Here is a 21,456-nt window from a genome sequence, read left to right as displayed (position 1 = left end):
GTGTCTTTCAATTTCATGGCTGCAGTCATCATCTGTAGTGATTTTGAAGCCCCCCCGGCCCCCCTGCAAAAAAAAAGTCTGACACTGTTTCCACTATTTCCCCATCTATTTCCCATATAGTGATGGGACCAGATGCCATGATCTTCGTTCTCTGAATATTGAGCTTTAAGCCAACTTTTTCACTCTCGTCTTTCACTTTCATCAAGAGGCTTTTTAGCTCCTCTTCACTTTCTGCCATAAGGGTGGTGTCATCTGCATATCTGAGGTTATTGATATTTCTCCCAGCAATCTTGATTCCAGCTTGTGTTTCTTCCAGTCCAGCATTTCTCATGGTGTACTCTGCATATAAGTTAAATAAGCAGAATGACAATATACAGCCTTGACGTACTCCTTTTCCTATTTGGAACCAGTCTGTTGTTCCATGTCCAGTTCTAACTGTTGCTTCCTGACCTGCATACAGATTTCTCAAGAGGCAGGTTAGGTGGTCTTGTATTCCCATCTCTTTCAGAATTTTCCACAGTTTCTTCTGATCCACACAGTCAAAAGCTTTGGCATAGTCAATAAAGCAGAAGTAGATGTTTTTCAGGAGCTCTCTTGCTTTTTCCATGATCCAGAGGATGTTGGCAATTTGATTTCTGGTTCCTCTGCCTTTTCTAAAACCAGCTTGAACACCAGGGAGTTCACGGTTCACGTATTGCTGAGGCTTGGCTTGGAGAATTTTGAGCATTACTTACTAGCATGTGAGATGAGTGCAATTGTGTGGTAGTTTGAGCATTCTTTGGCATTGCCCTTCTTTGGAATTGGAATGAAAACTGACCTTTTCCAGTCCTGTGGCCACTGCTCAGTTTTCCAAATTTGCTGGCATATTGAGTGCAGCACTTTCACAGCATCATCTTTCAGGATTTGAAACAGCTCAACGGGAATTCCATCACCTCCACTAGCTTTGTTCATAGTGATGCTTTCTAAGACTCACTTGACTTCAAATTCCAAGATGTCTGGCTCTAGATTAGTGATCACATCATCATGATTATCTAGGTCTTGAAGATCTTTTGTGTACAGTTCTTCCGTGTATTCTTGCCACCTCTTCTTAATATTTTCTGCTTCTGTAAGGTCCATACCATTTCTGTCCTTTAGTGAGCCCATCTTTGCATGAAATATTCCCTTGGTATTTCTAATTTTCTTGAAGAGATCTCTAGTCTTTCCCATTCTGTTGTTTTCCTCTATTTCTTTGCATTGATCGCTGAAGAAGGCTTTCTTATCTGTCCTTGCTATTCTTTGGAACTCTGCGTTCAGATGCTTATATCTTTCCTTTTCTCCTTGGCTTTTCACTTTTCTTTTCACAGCTATTTGTAAGGCCTCCCCAGACAGCCATTTTACTTTTTGGCATTTCTTTTCCATGGGGACGGTCTTGATCCCTGTCTCCTGTACAATGTCACAAACCTCATTTCATAGTTCATCAGGCACTCTAGCTATCAGATCTAGACCCTTAAATCTATTTCTCACTTCCACTGTGTAATCATAAGGGATTTGATTTAGGTCACACCTGGATGGTCTAGCAGTTTTCTCTTCTTTCTTCAATTTGAGTCTGAATTTGGCAATAAGGAGTTGATGATCTGAGCCACAGTCAGCTCCCGGTCTTGTTTTTTGTTGACTGTATAGAGCTTCTCCATCTTTGGCTGCAGAGAATACAATCAATCTGATTTCGGTGTTGAGCATCTGGTGATGTCCATGTGTAGAGTCTTCTCAAGTGTTGTTGGAAGAGGCTGTTTGCTATGACCAGTGCATTTTCTTGGCATAACTCTATATGTCTTTGCCCTGCTTCATTCCACATTCCAAGGCCAAATTTGCCTGTTACTCCAGGTGCTTCTTGACTGCCTAATTTTGCATTCCAGTCCCCTATAATGAAAAGGACATCTTTTTGGGGTCTTAGTTCTAAAATTTCTTGTAGGTCTTCATAGAACCGTTCTACTTCAGCTTCTTCAGCGTTACTGGTTGGGGCATAGACTTGGATTACTGTGATATTGAATGGTTTGCCTTGGAAACAAATAGAGATCATTCTGTCATTTTTGAGATTGCATCCAAGTACTGCATTTTGGACTCTTTTGTTGACCATGATGGCTACTCCATTTCTTCTAAGGGATTCCTGCCCGCAGTAGTAGATGTAATGGTCATCTGAGTTAAATTCACCCATTCCAGTTCATTTTATTTTGCTGAGTCCTAGAATGTGGACATTCACCCTTGCCATCTCTTTTTTGACCACTTCCAATTTGCCTTGATTCATGGACCTGACATTCCAGGTTCCTATGCAATATTGCTCTTTATAGCATTGGATCTTGCTTCTATTACCAGTCACAATCAACAACTTGGTACTGTTTTTGCTTTGGCTCCATCCCTTCATTCTTTCTGGAGTTATTTCTCCACTGATCTCCAGTAGCATATTGGGCACCTAATGACCTGGGGAGTTCCTCTTTTGATGTCCTATCATTTTGCCTTATCATACTGTTCATGGGGTTCTCAAGGCAAAAATACTGAAGTGGCTTGCCATTCCCTTCTCCAGTGGACCATATTCTGTCAGGCTTCTCCACCATGACCCGCCCATCTTGGGTTGTTTTAGGTTAGGGATTTTCACGTGGTAGCTATCTCACAGTCTGGTTTGCTAGCCCAACTTAGTTCCCTCAGATTGCCCTCAGGGCATTCAGGCCAGTCCTTACTCTAAGCAATGCAGCTCGTGCCTCCCTGCCCAGGCTCCACTTGCTAGTGGCAGCTGCAGGCGTCTGTGCTGCTTCTCCGCTGGGGGAATTACTGTTGGGCACGTAATCTGTGGGTTTTAATTATTTATTTATTTTTCCTCCTGGTTATGTTGCCCTCTGTGGTTCCAAGGCTCAACACAGACTCAGCAGTGAGAGTGTTTCCTGGTGTTTGGAAACTTCTCTCTTTTTTAAGACTCCCTTCCCTGGATGGAGCTATTTCTTTCTCTTCAGCTTTTATAACTGACTGTTTTTAAAACATTGTCAAAAGTCAAAATACTTTATTATAAGATTAAAGAGATATTTTATTGCTGCACAGTATTGCTATGACTTATTTTCAAAAGATATTTAAGAAGTATATTGAGAAATTAACATCTAAATATTGATATTTAATGGGGTGCCCAGTGGCTCAGGGGTAAAGAACATGCCTGCAATGCAGGAGGCAAGAATTCCATGTGAGTTGGGATGACCCTTTGGATTAGTAAACGGCAACTTACTCCAGTATTCTTGAGTGGGAAATCCCACACACAGAGGAGCCTGTTGGACTAAGTCACAAAATAGTCAGACATGACTTAGTGACTAAACAACAACAACACATGAATAATAAACTTGTCACTCACAAAAAGACTCAGGAAAACAGTTAGGTTTCCCATCTTAAGATATAAATTGGGGACATATTAATGGATATACCTAAGGAAACATTTCATGCAATGTTTGGCATGATAAAGGACAGAAATGGTAAGAACCAAACAGAAACAGAAGAGGTTAAGAAAAGGTGGCAAGAGTACACAGAACTATTCACAAAAAGGTCTTAATGACCTGGATGACCATGATGGTGTGGTTAGTCACCTACACCGAGACATCTTGGAGCATGAAGTTAAGTGGGCCTTAGGAAACATTATTACAAAGCTAGTGGATGGAAATTAAATTTAAATCTATTAAAATCCTAAAAGATGATACTGTTAAAGTGCTTCACTCAATATGCCAGCAAATCTTGAAAACTCAGCAATGGGCACAGGACTGGAATAGGTCAGTTTTCATCCCAATCACAAAGAACTAAAATGCAAAAATGTTCAAACTACCATACAGGTGTGCTCATTTCACATGCTGTTAAGGGTATGCTTAAAATCCTAGCTGGGCTTCAGCAGTATGTGAACCAAGAACTTCCAGATGTAACAGCTGGGTTTATAAAAGGCAGAGGAACCAGAGATCAAACTGCTGACATTTCCTAGATCATAGAGAAAGCAAAGGAATTCCAGAAAAACATATACTTTTGCTTCATGGACTATGCTAAAGCATTTACTGTGTGAATCACAATGAACTGTGGAAAATTCTTGAGAAGATGGGAATACTGGACCATCTTATCAGCCTCCTGGGAAGCCTGTATACAGGTCAAGAAGCAACAGCTAGAACCAGACACGGAAGAAATGAATGGTTCAAAATTGGGAAAGGAGTACGTCAAGGCTTCATATTGTCACCCTTCTTATTTAACTTCTATGCAAAGTATATCATGTGAAATGCCAGACTGTATGAGTCACAAGCTGGAATCAAGATTGCCAGGAGAAATATAAAAAACTTCAGATATACAGATGATACTACTCTAATAGCAGAAAATGAAAAGGAACTGAAGAACATCTTGATGAAGCTGAAAGAGAAGTGAGGAAAAGCTGGCTTAAATCTTAACATTAAAAAAAAAACAAAAAACAAAAAACAATGATCCTTGCATCCGGTCCCATCATTTCATGGTAAATAGAAGGGAAAAACATGGAAGCAGTGATAGATTTTATTTTCTTAGACTTCAAAATCACTGCAGACAGTGACTGCAGCCATGAATTTAAAAGATGCTTTCTCCTCAGAAGGAAAGCTATGACAATCCTAGACAGCATATTAAAAAGCAGAGATGTCCATATAGTCAAAGCTGTGACTTTCCCAGCAGTCATGTATGGATGTGAGAGTTGGACCATAAAGAAGTCTGGGTGCTTAGAAAGTGATGTTTTCAAACTGTGGGACTGGAGACAACACTTGAGGGTCCCTAAGACTTCAAGGAGATCAAACCATCATTCCTATGGGAAATCAACCCCAATATTCATTGGGAGGATGGATACTGAAGCTGAAGCTCCAATACTTTGGCCATCTAATGCAAAGAAATGACTCACTGGAAAAGAATCTGATGCTCAGAAAGATTGAAGACAGGAGGAGGAGGGGACAACAGAGGATAAGATGGTTTGATGGCATCACAGACTCAGTGAACGTGAGTTTGAGCAAGCTCTGGGAGATGGTGAAGTACAGGCAAGCCTGGCATGCTGCAGTTCACAGAGTTGCAAAGAGTCAGACACGACTGAGCAACTAAACAATGACAATAAGCTCTTACGGCTTACCAAAAGGCTCAGTGGTAAACAATCTACCTGTCAGGTAGGAGAATCAGATTTGATCCTTGGTTTGGGAAGATACCCTGGAGATAGAAATGGCAACCCACTCCAGTACTCTTGCCTGAATAATCCCATGGACAGAGAGGCCTGGTGGGCTATAGTCCATGGGGTTGCAAAAGACTTGGACACAACTTAGCGGCAAAACAACAGCAACAAAACAAAATCAAATGCTATATTCAAAAAGAAATGACAGTATAGGAAAAGCACAGCGTAAAAGCAATCATTCAGCAAATTAAAAGAGAAAATATGAGGGTGAAGAAAATCAGTATACTAGAGAAAATCTGTGCTTTCCTGGTAGCTCAGATGGTAAAGAATCTGCCTGGAATACAGGAGACCCTGCTTCAATTCCTACGTTGGGAAGATCCCCTGGAGAAGGGATATGCTACCCAATCCAGTATTCATGGGTTTCCCTGGTGACTCAGACAGTAAAAATCTGCCTTCATTACAGCAGACCTGGATTTGATCTCTGGGTTGGGAAGATCTCCTGAAGGGCATTCTTCATAAGGGCTCTTCAGGTGGCTCATTTGTAAAGAATCTGCCTGGCTGTACAGGAGATGCCAGAGACACTGGTTCAATCCCTTGGTCAGGAAGATTCCCTGGAGGCAAAAATGGCAACCTGATGGGAAAATCCTGTGGACAAAGGAACCTCGTAGACTACAGTCCATAAGGTCACAAAAAAGTTGGATGCAACTGAACATGTACACGCATGCACACAATCTCCATATGACCTCCTTTCATTACTCTTCTCAGAATTCAGGGTTACGCATAAGACTTTTTGTTCATTTACTGCTTTGCAGATACAAAAATAACTTCCTTCTTTTCCTGAGTCAGTCTATGTGACATTCTAACTTTTGCAAATAAGAAGACCCACCGGGAACACCATTATCCATACTGCACTCAGAGCCACCATCTTTTAATAACACCAATCTCATCATGCATATCATGATAATACAATTTATAAACACTTGGTGATATGACACAGATTGCATATCAAACTTCACTGTTTATGTGATAGTCACATTATATTTCTTTATCTTGCACTTTTGTCTCAAATATTCTCATCTCATTCAGGTATCAAATTATGTGACACTATCTCTGGGAATCTGTAGATTCATGACAAAAATCTGAGTTGTGAGCTTCTCATGTATCAGTGTAAGTTCCAATGGTTTCCTCTTTAGAATTAATCTTTTTTTTTTTTTTATTGTGGTCTACTATTTACATGCTTGTGTAAGGATTTTCAGAGATTTGCATGAGAATTCTATTAAGGCTCTCCCTTAGACTTGGGCAAAAGTGTAATCAGAACTGACATTATACAACACTATCTTGGAGGTTATCTGAGCTGACAGTGCCTTGTCTCTGGATGGAACTTTTAGAAAGGAATAATGAGTGAACAGAGCAGAAGAAGGAAGAATTAAAAACAGCATAGCATTCAGGGTTCTGTGTGCAGATAAATGGGAAAGGTATGAAGTAGCTTCTAAAACACATTTTATTAGTAAATTTAAATTGTGATTATTTTGCTGTGCTGTCACTTCAGTTGACAGACTCTTTGGGACCTTAAGGACAGTAGCCCACCAGTCTCTTTTGTCCATGGGATTCTCCAGGCAAGAATACTGGTGTGGTTTGCTATTTCCTACTCCATGGGATCTTTTCAACCCAGGGATCAAACCTGAATCACTTTTGTCTTCTGCATTGGCAGGTGGGTTCTTTACCTCTAGCATCACCTGGGAAGCCCTGAGATTATTTTATAATGACATAATTTTGTTTTATATTCTGTGCACAATTTTTTTTCCCAAATAACTATGAATTTGTTAGAACATAAATCCTAATTAATTTTTTCTACTTAACCACTTAATGAAACATGGATGCTGTGTGTTTCTTTTGTTTTAGGAGCATTAGGAAAAACAATCTTGCCTGGACACTAAGGATAACATGAAATAAGAAAAAAGAAATTAAAAACTTTTTATCTGCTTATGAAGGATCCAGGGATTTAGCTTATATTGCTTTCTTATGACTTGGCTTCCTCCTTTTCATTTCCATATCTTTACTTTACCTAATTTTATCTTATTTACAACTATTTATTTTTTCTTTTGTCTGTCAAGGTCAAGACATTTGATAAACCTGAGCCTTTTTGAGGGATCTTAACTACTTGTCTCATATGCTTTATCATTCATATCTGTTCTGACATTGTCTCATTGAAAGTCTGGATTTCTTGCAGTTAAATGTACTAGAATGATCCACTAGAAAATCCACTCAACACAAAGCTCTAATAAATGCAACATAAAGAACCATAATTTGTATCCTAGTACCCTAATGGCTTTTATTTTGGGTTCTGCTGTTATAAGATTATTTCTTCCTCAAAAAAAAAAAAAAAAAAAAAGGAGAGTAAGAAGGAAATAACTAAGTCTGGTTCTTCAGTCTAGACTATATATATAGATATTATAATGAGTCCACTTAAGTACACTCTCACTCTTCATCCCTTTATTTTATGATCTAGGTCACACTATACACCATGGAACACATTTTCTGAACTAATTTACATTGCCAATAAGTTGGAAACAGCAGTTTATAGGAAGCAAAGCATATTCTATCAGATGCTTTTTTTATTAAAGTACATTGTCTTCTAATACTGTTACTCTTGCTTGATATTCTATGTCATAGAATATCAATCTGTATATTTTATTGAGGGTGGTTCATGCTGTAATGGCCTAACTTTTTGATAACCATGATTTCACATTCAAAAATTAAATTTAATATAAATTCATTTAAAATTATTAAACCATAAATAACCTTGCTTCTACTTCTTGGAAACAAGCCTGAATTAAAAAAGGTTTTTTTATGCATTTCTTCTGATAACATTAATATGTTTTAAAGCAATATGCTGACAGTGTGACCATAATAATGAAAACATCTCCATTTGTGTTCAAGCGATGATTCCAAAGTATATCTCCAGACTCACCAAGATATGACATATTCCTGAGGTCTAAAATGCCAAATATTACCTACTTATGCATTAATCTATTTATACAAAATATATGTAATTCATCACTTTTTGTTTAAATATGTCAAAGTTAACTAATTTAAAGAGAAATATGTGTATAAAATTTTTCCTTGTAATTCACAGAAAGTAAATTCTGTTTGATGGTCTCCTTTTGTTTAAAGTTAGACTTTATGCTTAGTTCCATGTGTGTTAAGCTTCCCAGGTGGTAAAGTGGAAAAGAATCCACCTGCCAATGCAGGAGATGCAAGAGACTCAGATTCTATCCCTGGGTTGAGAAGATCCCCTGGAGGAAGAAATGGAAACCCACTCTGGTATTCTTGCTTGGAAAATTCCATGGACAGAAGAGCCTTGTGGGCTACGATTCATGGATTGCAAGGAGTCAGACATGACTGAGCATGCATGCACAGATGCAGACAGAGACTTTATACTTAATTCCATGTGTGTTACTAAATTGGGGTATCCACCTTTTTAAAAGACTATCAGTTGTAATGGAGAAGGCAATGGCAACCCACTCCAGTACTCTTGCCTGGAAAATCCCATGGATGAAGGAGCCTGGTAGGCTGCAGTCCACGGGGTCGCTAAGAGTCTGGCACGACTGAGTGACTTCACTTTCACTTTTCACTTTAATGCATTGAAGAAGGAAATAACAACCCACTCCAGTGTTCTTGCCTGGAGAATCCCAGGGATGGTGGAGTCTGGTGGGCTGCCATCTATGGGGTCGCACAAAGTCAGACACGACTGAACATTTTCATTAATTTTGACTTGAGAGACTCTAAAGGATTTTACTACAAAATTTAATAACCATTTAAAATAATTTGTTATTTCTAAAACAACATGACTAGCATATTTGGAAAATATATTAAAGGAAGCATAACTCACAGAAAACTAGTCAATCTAATCACAAGAGGACCACAGCCTTGTCTAACTCAATGAAACTAAGCCATGCCTGTGGGGCAACCCAAGACGGGCAGGTCATGGTGGAGAGGTCTGACAGAATGTGGTCCACTGGAGAAGGGAATGGCAAACCACATCAGTATTCTTGCATTGAGAACCCCATGAACAGTATGAAAAGGCAAAATGATAGGATACTGAAAGAGGAACTCCCCAGGTCAGTAGGTGACCAATATGCTACTGGAGATCAGTGGAGAAATAACTCCAGAAAGAAGGAAGGGATGGAGCCAAAGCAAAAACAGTGCCCAGCTGTGGGTGTGACTGGTGATAGAAGCAAGGTCCAATGTTATAAAGAGAAATATTGCATAGGAACCTGGAATGTCAGGTCCATGAATCAAGGCAAATTGGAAGTGGTCAAATGAAAGATGACAAGAGTGAACATTGACATTCTAGGAATCAGTGAACTAAAATGGACTGGAATGGGTGAATTTAACTCAGATGACTATTATATCTACTACTGTGGGCAGGAATCCCTCAGAAGAAATGGAGTAGCCATCATGGTCAACAAAAGAGTCGAAAATGCAATACTTGGATGCAATCTCAAAAACGACAGAATGATCTCTATTCGTTTCAAGGCAAACCATTCAATATCACAGTAAGTCTATGCCCCAACCAGTAACGCTGAAGAAGCTGAAGTTAAACGGTTCTATGAAGACCTAGAAGACCTTTTAGAACTAACACCCCAAAAAGATGTCCTTTTCATTATAGGGGACTGGAATGCAAAAGTAGCAAGTCAAGAAACACCTGGAGTAACAGGCAAATTTGGCCTTGGAATGCGGAATGAAGCAGGGCAAAGACTAAAAGAGTTTTGCCAAGAAAATGCATTGGTCATGGCAAACACCCTCTTCCAACAACACCAGAGAAGACTCTACACATGTACCACCCCATTTTAGTCAACACCAAAATCAGATTGATTATATTCTTTGCAGCCAAAGATGGAGAAGCTCTATGCAGTCAACAAAAACAAGACCAGGAGCTGACTGTGGCTCAGATCATGAACTCCTTATTACCAAATTCAGACTCAAATTGACGAAAGTAGGGAAAACCGCTAGACCGTTCAGGTATGACCTAAATCAAATCCCTTATGATTATACAGTGGGAGTGAGAAATAGATTTAAGGGCCTAGATCTGATAGATAGAGTGCTTGATGAACTGTGGAATGAGGTTTGTGACATTGTACAGGAGACAGGGATCAAGACCGTCCCCATGGAAAAGAAATGCAAAAAAGTAAAATGGCTGTCTGGAGAGGCCTAGCAAATAGCTGTGAAAAGAAGAGAGGCAAAAAGCAAACGAGAAAAGGAAAGATATAAGCATCTGAATGCAGAGTTCCAAAGAATAGCAAGGAGAGATAAGAAAGCCTTCTTCAGCGATCAATGCAAAGAAATAGAGGAAAACAACAGAATGGGAAAGATCTCTTTAAGAAAATTAGAAATACCAAGGGAACATTTCATGCAAAGATGGGCTCAGTAAAGGACAGAAATGGTATGGACCTTAACAGAAGCAGAAGATATTAAGAAGAGGTGGCAAGAACACAGAAGAACTGTACAAAAAAGATCTTCATGACCCGGATAATCATGATGGTATGATCACTCATCTAGAGCCAGACATCCTGGAATGTGAAGTCAAGTGGGCCTTAGAAAGCATCACTACGAACAAAGCTATGGAGGTGATGGAATTCCAGTTGAGCTATTTCAAATCCTAAAAGATGATGCTGTGAAAGTGCTGAACTCAATATGCCAGCAAATTTGGAAAACTGAGCAGTGGCCACGGGACTGGAAAAGGTCAGTTTTCATTCCAATTCCAAAGAAAGGCAATGCCAAAGAATGCTCAAACTACCGCACAATGCACTCATCTCACATGCTAGTAAAGTAATGCTCAAAACTGTCCAGGCCAGGCTTCAGTAATACATGAAATGTGAACTTCCTGATGTTCAAGCTGGTTTTAAAAAAAAAAAAAAACAACAGAGGAACTAGACATCAAATTGCCAACATCCGCTGGATCGTAGAAAAAGCAAGAGATTTCCAGAAAAACATCTACTTCTGCTTTATTGACTATGACAAAGCCTTTGACTGTGTGGATCACAATAAACTGTGGAAAATTCTGAGAGAGATGGGAATACCAGACCACCTAATCTGCCTCTTGAGAAATCTGTACGCAGATCAGGAAGCAACAGGTAGAACTGGACATGGAACAACAGACTGGTTCCAAATAGGAAAAGGAGTATGTCAAGGCTGTATATTGTCACCCTGCTTATTTAACTTATATGCAGAGTACATCATGAGAAACTCTGGCCTGGAAGAAACACAGGCTGGAATCAAGATTGCTGGGAGAAATATCAATAACCTCAGATATGCAGATGACACCACCCTTATGGAAGAAAGTGAAGAGGAGCTAAAAAGCCTCTTGATGAAAGTGAAAGAGGAGAGTGAAAAACTTGGCTTAAAGCTCAAGATTCAGAAAACGAAGATCATGGCATCTGGTCCCATCACTTCATGGGAAATAGATGGGGAAACAGTGGAAACAGTGTTGGGGGGGGGGCTCCAAAATCACTGCAGATGGTTACTGCAGCCATGAAATTAAGACGCTTACTCCTTTGAAGAAAAATTATGACCAACCTAGATAGTATATTCAAAAGCAGAGACATTACTTTGCCAACTAAGGTCCATCTAGTCAAGGCTATGGTTTTTCCAGTGGTCATGTATTGATGTGAGATTTGGACTGTGAAGAAGGCTGAGTGCCAAAGAATTCATGTGCTTGAACTGTGGTGTTGGAGAAGACTCTTGAGAGTCCCTTGGACCTCAAGGAGATCCAACCAGTCCATTCTGAAGGAGATCAGCCCTTGGATTTCTTTGGAGGGAATGATGGTAAAGCTGAAACTCCAGTACTTTGGCCACCTCATGCAAAGGGTTGACTCATTGCAAAAGACTCTGATGCTGGGAGGGATTGGGGGCAGGAGGAGAAGGGGACGACCAAGGATGAGATGGCTGGATGGCATCAGTGACTCAATGGATGTGAGTCTGAGTGAACTCTGGGAGTAGGTGATTGACAGGGAGGCCTGGACTTTGTGATTCATCGGGTCTCAAAGAGTCGGACATGACTGAGGGACTGAACTGAACTCAACTTTGAAGTATAAACCATTTCTCATCACTGTGCATATGGGGAAAAACTCTCAGCTATCCCAATGGACAAACCATGCCAAGACCACCAAAACAAAACAAAACAAAAAACGGGTGCTGCTGAAGGCAGACATACTATTGTACTTCCCTTACAAATTCATTTATTCACATGCAGAGTTGACTTTCTCTTCAAATCCCTTCCAAAACATCCTCAATCTTTACTGTTTCATAAAATAACTTGGCTTTCTAGTTAGCTGAGAAAACCGAAGCAATGTTGAAGGCTAGATGTATTCTTTATTCAATGCAGTACTCAATACTAGTAGTGAAAACAAGTATCATCATTTGTCATTAAACTCAGGGGAAATAATCCCATCCTTCACTATAAAGTGCACTATTAGCCCTATGATTTTTATAGATGCCTTCTACCAGATTGAGATTTCCTACTATCTTTATTATACTGACAATTTTTATCTCTACTAGGTATTAAATATTTTCAAAAGTTTTATTAAACTACTATCTGTGTACCTACTGAAATGGTAATATGGTCCCTTCTCTGTCCTGTTAGTATAATGTGTTATGCTAGCTAATTTTGAAATGTTAAACCAATCTTGTGGTACTGGATAAATCTGTCTTGGTTTGGACTTTTAAATATTATTGAAATTAATGTAAGAATATTATAATAAGGATTATGTAGTCTATATTCATAAGGGACATTGGTCTAGAAATTTTTTTTGTAATGTCTTTACTAGATTTTTCTGAATTATTATGATAAATTCATAATATAAGTTAGGCAGTGCTATCTATTACTCTACACAGTGAAATATTTTTTGCAAATTGGGGCTATTTCTTCTTTCAGGTTTGGCAGAATTTACAGATTATTTGGACCTTGGGTTTTCTGTTGGGGAGGACTGTTAACAAATGAAACTTCTTTATTTGATATATGCTATCTTCTGCTTTTTCTTGTGTTAGTTTTGATCAGTTGCATTTTTAGTTTAATTTGTTTTCTTCATTACTAATATATGATCAATTTATGTGAGTTTTATAATTACTTGATATGAAATTGTATTCTCTAATATGGGATTTTAAATATTGGTATATTTTAATAAGATCTGTGTTCTTTTATAATACTGTTTAGATTTTATATTTTTTCTTGCCTTTTTTTCCACTTGATATTGCTTGAACTGATAATGATGTGTTAAATTCTTATGTAAATTTCTATTTTTTTTGTTTTAATGTAATATTTTTTATTTTTAAAGTTGAGGTCTTCCCAGGTGGCGCTACTGGTAAAAAATCTGCCTGCCAATGTAGGAGATTCAAGAGTCATACGTTTAATCTCTGGGTCAGGAAGATCCTGTGGAGAAGGGAATGGCTACTCACTCCAGTATTCTTGCCTGGAGAATCCCATGGACAGAGGAGCCTGATGGACTATGGTCCATACGGTCACAAGAGTGGGATACAACTGAACACATACACACACACACTCCACACACCCCACACATTTATTTGATATAACAAATATGCTTGACTTTAATTCTATCATGATTTTTTTAGTGTTATATATGTTATATTTATGTTATATATACTGTTTTCCATTTCTTTATGTGTTTTTTCCTTTGTCTAGTGTTATTATTACTCTAGTATTTATGAAGTTCATTTTCTTATTTTAGTGACTATGATTATGCTAAAACATTTGTAGTATTCATCCTTTTCTCTGCTTAAATCTTCATATTGAGTTTTGCAGCAACAAAAAGAAATCTTTTGACTCTACTATGGACTAAATTTTGTCCTCCCCAAATCCGTACATTAAAGCCCTAAATCTCCCTGTGATGGCATTTGGAGATGAGGCTTTGGGGAAATGATTAGGTTTGGATGAGGCCAAGAGAGTGGGGTCTTCATTATGGGATTAGGGCCCTTTTAAAAACAGACATCAGAGAGCTTTCTTTCTCTCTGCCCTATGAGGACATGTGGGCAAGAATATTGGCATGAGTTGCCATGCCCACCTACAGGGGATCTTCCCAATCTAAGGATGGAGGCTGTGTTTCTTATGTCTCCTGCCTTGGCAGGAGGGTTCTTTACTACTGTCACCACCTGGGAAGCTCATGTTATCCTGGTAGTCTACAGTTCATACGGTCACAAAGAGACAGACATGAATGAAGCAACTCAGCATGCACACACAAGTGAGTACATGCAAGAAATCAACTGTGTGCAATCTAAGAAAACTCTCAACTAGAATCTGAGTATGATGGCATTGTGATCTCATACTTCTAGCCTCTGGAACTGTGAGAAAATTAATTGCTATTTTTAAAATAACCTTGTCTATGGTATTTTTTATGACAGCCCAGGCTGATAAAAATAGGTTTTCATATGACTATGCAAAAATCCATGAGCATATTCTAACTTTCTCCCTCCCTTTCTTCTCTTTCTACATTTTAAATTGTATTATTTGTAATTTGTCAATACATGCATCAATTTTATATTGGTTTTCATCTTTATTTTAAACTTCTAGTCTTTGATCTATAATTAAGCATATTCAATACTTTGAAAATTGTAAAATATTTGGTAAAATATTTGGTGAAACATTTATTATCATCTCTTGGTTAGAGAAAATTCATTTCCTAGTAGATTTCTCAGGAGGATTTTAAGTATAGTTATCCTTGTGCTTTTGCATTTTCAGTGCCTTCTCACAGAATTGATTGTTGAAGGGCAACTTGGTTAGATATGAAATCTTTGGATCGCTTTTATTTTTTTTGTAATTCTTTGTTGACTTACATTGCCTGTTCTATCTAAAATCAAGAAGTCTGACACCAATTTGATTTTTTTTCCTTTTATTAGTAAACTTGGTCTTTTTGCCTGAAGGCCCTAAATATTGCTTCTTTTATCTTTATTGCCTGTAAATTTTGATAAAACTCATCTTGGAGTTGAAGTTTCTAGGTCAATGTTCACTGATACACAAGCTCCTTCAATATACAGACTCAGTTATACTTTTATTTTTAGTATGTCCTCTTGGATTATAGTGTACCTGCTGTCCTGTTCCATTGTTTCATTTATTACAGTATCCAAAATATACATAAATATCTTTTTACATGTGGTTGTGTGTGTGTGTGTGTGTGTGTGTGTGTGTGTGTGTAGAGAGAGAGAGGAGTAAGAGAACAAAAAATTTTTTAAAGAGAAGAAAAAATAATCCAAGAGAAAATGTTAAGTAAACAAGATACTCAGTCATTATTTACATTATATTTGGAAATTTTGCATAAGAGGTCTTAATTCCTATTTTTCATATTTTGCTTTGTGTTTGTTTTTGGCAGGAGAGCAGGGACGTGGATAATGGACAATTCCAATCGAACATCTGAAGTTTAATTCCATCTTTCCTTATTTGTAGCTTCTTTTCCCAGTCATGGAAACCCTGGTTTCATTATTTACAATATACTTACTAATTTGTTCAACCTGAGTGAGTGAGTGAGTGAGTGAGTGAGTGAAGTCACTCAGTCGTGTTTGACTCTTTGCGACCCCATGAACTGTAACCCACCAGGCTCCTCCATCCATGAGATTTTCCCTGCAAGAATACTGGAGTGGGTTGCCATTTCCTTCTCCAGGAGATCTTCCAGACCCAGGGATCGAACCCAGGTCCCCCGCATTGTAGGCAGATGCTTTACCGTTCAACCTTAACATACATATTAATCAAGTATTAGAAATATCAGACACTGATGCAGGAACTAGGCTAGTATTTTCAGGAGATAGAAGCAAATAGGCAAGAGTATGATAAGCAGGTCAGAGAGAGGTGAAAGTTAAGCTTGGAAAATTAGTAGGGCCTAGATTCAATTTTTAACAATAAGCTGAGCACATAAAAAGATATCAGCTGTGTTTTGCTTACCAGGATTGGAGCAGTTATGAGTAAAAGCATGAATAATAAGAATATGATACTATGTTTACTTTCAAGCATTATCTGGATTAATTGTAATCCATTTCCTCTCAGGAAGAAGAAGATCCACAGTATGTTTGGGCTCTTTTCCTAGGAGTTTGAATTTGAGTTTGCTTTCTTCTATATTTGTGTATGGCAGAATTTCCTAAAATCATTTCCAGAGAATATAGGGATTGGTTTTATTTTGTATTGTTTTTGAAGATTCTCTGTGCAACTAAATAAATGTGATAAAGAAAACATTCAAGTTCTCTTCAGTTCTACATTTCTGCAATTTATTTGACCATCATTTTGCTTTATGTAAATCCCATTAATGCTTCAGGTCAGTTCCATGAAGCACACTTAAGGAAACAACTGGCAAATTCCAAGCCAATAAGAAATTGCAGAGCCAATTAGAAAGTGCAGGCTTTTGGTAAACCCCTGTCAAAGGATAAGAAATATAAAAACGCTTGTTGAGAATAGCAATATTGTTGGCACCAGGTTTGAATAAGAAAACACTTGGGCTTAGCGTAGATGCATTCCCCAGTAAAATGTTTCCTCTCGAGGAAACATAGACTTAAAATTTGAAGAAATTCATCACTCTCAAACCTAAAAGCCAATATTTTAGAAGGATATTCATTTTTGGGAATGGGGTGTAATGTTTTCAAAGATGAAATTTATCAGAAATAGTACAAGCTTTGACTCCTTCTAATGAATCAAAGTTACTAAAGTACCTGCATTCAGTAACTTGATTACAGAGGCTAGACTAAATCTGAAACACATCATTAGATTGTGTTTTAAAACAAAAATAAAAGGTAGAATTATAAAATCTGTAAAATTTCCTTTAAGATAAAAAGGAGTCATGATTTTAGAAAGAATATCAAATACATTATCAAAAGAAAATGGAAATTCCAACTTGGTTAGATCACTCTTTTTGCCCACTGCTCTACAGATTTCATAGTCTTAATTTTGACTATAAAATGCTTTAGTAAGTATTCATTTGCAGAATTATGTGTTAATACAGTGAATTGTTATATAGAAGATATACTCTTCAAAGTTGCTTAGTTTGTATGCAATTATTAAATGACTTTCTGTGACTTGATTTATCAAATGACTTGCAATAAAATATGCCCTTCATATATAAATTTAGACCTACATTTATTTAAATAAGGTGTGGGAGTAAATTATACATGTTCAATTGATTGTATAGAAAAACACAGATATATAAAGATAACCCCAAATGGTGGCTTTGTAATTGGCAAATAAATTGAATATTTAAGAGGAAGTGAATTAGAAGAGTTTCTTATGCCAAGGCACTGCACAGTACCATTATGCTTGAGAAACATCAAAGCAACCGAGTTCTAGCCACATACCACTGTATCACATATCTTAATCATTAAAAAAACCCTGTTAAAATGTTGCATAGTAAAGATTCAAAACCTGATATAAACATGATTAAGAATCAATGAAGTTTCTTTATTTACTTCCTGTTTGATTTCAGTGAGTCCCTGTGATTAAATGATGTGAAGTCAAACAACAAATATAAATATGTAATAACTACAGTACTTTTATTCTTAGAGTCTTCCTCTATATAAAATCCAACCTTATCGTGTGTGTGTGTGTGTGTGTGTGTGTGTGTGAACATGTATGTAAACAGATCTTGAGTTTTGCAGGGAGAGAGGCCTGGGATTTGAATCCTTTCTCTCCTATTCTAGCTGCATATACTCGCTAAATTTAATAATACTGAAAATCCCAATTTCTACATCTTTAAAAAATGATGATGATTGTTACTTCAGAGTGTTGCAGAATGTCCTCCCAACAAACCTATTTTGTACTGGAACTATATCATGCTGACATACAAAGTCCAAACATATACATCTTTTTTCAGTTCCCATTCAGTGACATACACTGACAACTTAAAAGTAAATTTGGTGGGAGTATTCACAGCATGAAAACAACAAAACATATCGCCCTCCCTTAACCTGGAAGAAGTTTTTAATAGCACACGAATGAATAGCTAATTATACGTACACAATGAATACTAAATCATTAAACCATTTAAATCTAGATTCATTTATAAATTATAAATCTATATGAACACCTGAGAGACTTTGAGTGAAGGTAATTCTAATTTGTTGAAGATCAGTAATATATAGCAACAACAATAACAACAAAAATTTAGAAATCCTGAATTTTTAAATTAAATAATCTTCACTGGCTCTCTTAATAAATAAGAATGTTTATATACAATTAGATAATTCTCCTAGAACTTTGTGATTAATAAATTTATTGCATTAATACCAATGGTTTACTGAAGCTATCTATACTTTCATTTCGAATTCACAAATTCAGAAATGTGTGCTTTCATGTTTCCATGTATAGTTTGTTAGGTATATGCATCTTCTCTTAGAATCTATGACTTACACTACCCTCAAAATAGAATTCTTTAAGTTCTTAAGACATAAAATGAATTGTGTTCTAATGTCACATTAGTGTGATTTTTTCTGGGCAAAAATACAAAGTGAATCAATTTCTGTAGTTGCTATCGGCAGGGCAATACCCTAGCTTCCCATTAAGTCCAATCCTGTAATGGTGGTAACAGGTTTTTTTTTTTTTTTTTTTAGCTTTGTTTTGTATCATGCTGTGAATTTCAATAGAAATACTGGTTCCAAATTTCCTTAATGGATTTTTTTCCTACAGTATATGCATTTACTTATGAGTGGGTAATGTTATGTACTAGCTTTCAAAAATGGATAAAATATTATAGATTGTTGCTATTATTTCACTGAAGAATTGTATGAATTGTTCTTGCAGGTAGAATCAAGAATGCAGTGAAAGTACACAAAAGAATAAATAAGTAAAATAAAATATATAGGACTGGGTGCAAAGTAAGTCCATTCTCGTGTTAAAGAAATACATACCTTTCTATGGTGATTGTTCTCTTTTGTTGAAAAGTAGGTGGCAAATATCCATGCTTGCTTACCATAAAATATCTTTCCTATACATTCTCTTTCCTTGGGAACTTTTGCTCTTTTTCTATATTCTGCACATTGTGGGAATTAGTTGTTAGCTTTAAATGAAAAGTTTAAGATGGCGATGCTAATATGTATGGCAATATATGTTGAGAGCTTGGTTCTGCAATAAAAATTGCTGTTACTACAAATAGGTGGTGTGATATAATGGAAAATTTTCATTTAAAAGTTAATTATAAAGCATTTTAGAAAAAATTTAATTATGTTTTGATAATCACATTTGATCATAAAACTTTAGAGAGAGCGAATGCTATCTCACTGAATATGAGTAAAATAAATCTCAAGCTTGATTCAGGCTTTGAAACCATTTCTCTTGCTTCAGTTTCTAAATCTAGTTACTTGTCAAGTGAAGGAGTGATATGTTTCAGTATTTGATCTTTAAATGAAGATTGTATAAATACTTCTGCTTCCATCCTGATAGAGAAACTTCCACTGGATTAGCCCTTTCACCATAAACAACCACAAAAAAGACAAAATATATATATATATAAAAAAGGCTAGTTCTATACATTGTCTAAAAGGTTTGTAGTTTTAATGTATAATATGGAAAGGAGATCACCATTTGCCAATAGTTAGAGGAAAGGGAGAAGACTGACTTTATAGAAATACAGGACAATTTCGTAGGGAGATGAACATGTTCTACATCACTTTGTTGATTGTAATACAACTGTTTACATTAGTTACAACTGCACAAATTATACACTCAAACTTGGAGAATTTTATTGCATGTGAATTATACTTTGACAAAATAATTAAAATAATTGATCACAGAACTAAAAAGTAAAACCTATATCATATTTTGAAAAATATGTTTAAATCATCCAAGTTCTGCAGTAACAAAGTTTTCTTAGATATCACAGATACAAATGTACTCTTGGTAACAAGGAAAAATAATAGAGTTGAATCTCATCAAAAATTATCTTACTGCTCTTCAGAACACGTTACTCAAAAAATAAAAACATCAGTCCAGCTAAATGAAAATGTTCAATATATCTATATCTATGGTTATATTTATATTCTTATCTGCATATATGATAAACAATTTGTATCTTAAAATAACTTACAATACACTAATAAAGCAAAAATATTGCTTTAAAATAAGAAAAGAATACAGCAAACATCTCAAAAAGGTAGTAGACTAAAAACTAATGAATAAAGCTAAAATTTAAAGGCTCAAAATTTTAATCATCAAGGAAATATAAATTAAGCCATAATCAGATGTCACAGAGGGTAAAGCATCTGCCTACAATGCAGGAGACCTGGGTTCAATCCCTGGGTCGGGAAGATCCCCTGGAGAAGGAAATGGCAACGAACTCCAGTACTATTGCCTGAAAAATCCCATGCACAGAGAAGCCTGGTAGGCTGCAGTCCATGGGGGTGCAAAGAGTCGGACACGACTGAGCGACTTCACGACTTCACATGCCCCCTTCATCTTTCAGAATAACTAAAATAGAAAAGATTTTTAATATCAAGTGTTTGTGGGAAAATCAAATTCAAAAATTTATGCTAAGATTTAAAATGATATAACTGCTACAGGAAACATTCATTTAGCAGTTTCTTTTTAATTCAAGGGATTTCCCTGTAGTGCATATGGTAAAGAATCTGCCGGGTTTGAGCCCTGGGTCAGGAAGATCCTCTGGAGAAGGGATTGGCCACCTTCTCCAATGGCACTCCAGTATTCTTGCCTGGAGAATCCCATGGACAGTGAAGTCTGGTGGGCTACAGTCTGTGGGATCACGAAGAGTCAGACATGACTGAGAGGCTCTATTACTACTACTGTTAATTCAAAAAATTTTTCTAGATAACCTAGCCATTTACCCAAAAGAACTGAAAACCAGTATCTATACAGAAACCTTACTGAAATATTCATAGAAGTTTATTATCTTCCAAACCTGGAAACTATCCACATATGCCAATATCTTTTTTGTATACAGTTATTTATGTATGACTATGCTTTCAACAATGGAATATGAATACATAGATGTGCTATATCTTTTGTACTGTTGTTGTTAAGAGACTGCATTGTCCTTTCACTCTTTGACTTGGGAAGTCTCAAGTTATGGCCCTGAGGTTGGATAAGACTGACTTCCTATATCATCTTATATTGAGCTGCCTTGAATTTCGGCATGGGTTAGAAATAGATTTATTTGTGTGAACCCTTTGAGATAAGAATTTTGATTTCTTAGAGCATCTAGCACTACTATAAATGACAAAGATAATATATTATCTTTAATTCAGCTGATTTTTAGAAATATCACAAACCCTATATATACAATCTAATACAAAAAGAG

Source organism: Ovis aries, chromosome 2 (genome assembly GCF_016772045.2).
Source record: "Ovis aries strain OAR_USU_Benz2616 breed Rambouillet chromosome 2, ARS-UI_Ramb_v3.0, whole genome shotgun sequence".
NCBI classification, from domain to species: domain Eukaryota; kingdom Metazoa; phylum Chordata; class Mammalia; order Artiodactyla; family Bovidae; genus Ovis; species Ovis aries.
Note: the sequence above shows the minus strand (reverse complement) of the source record.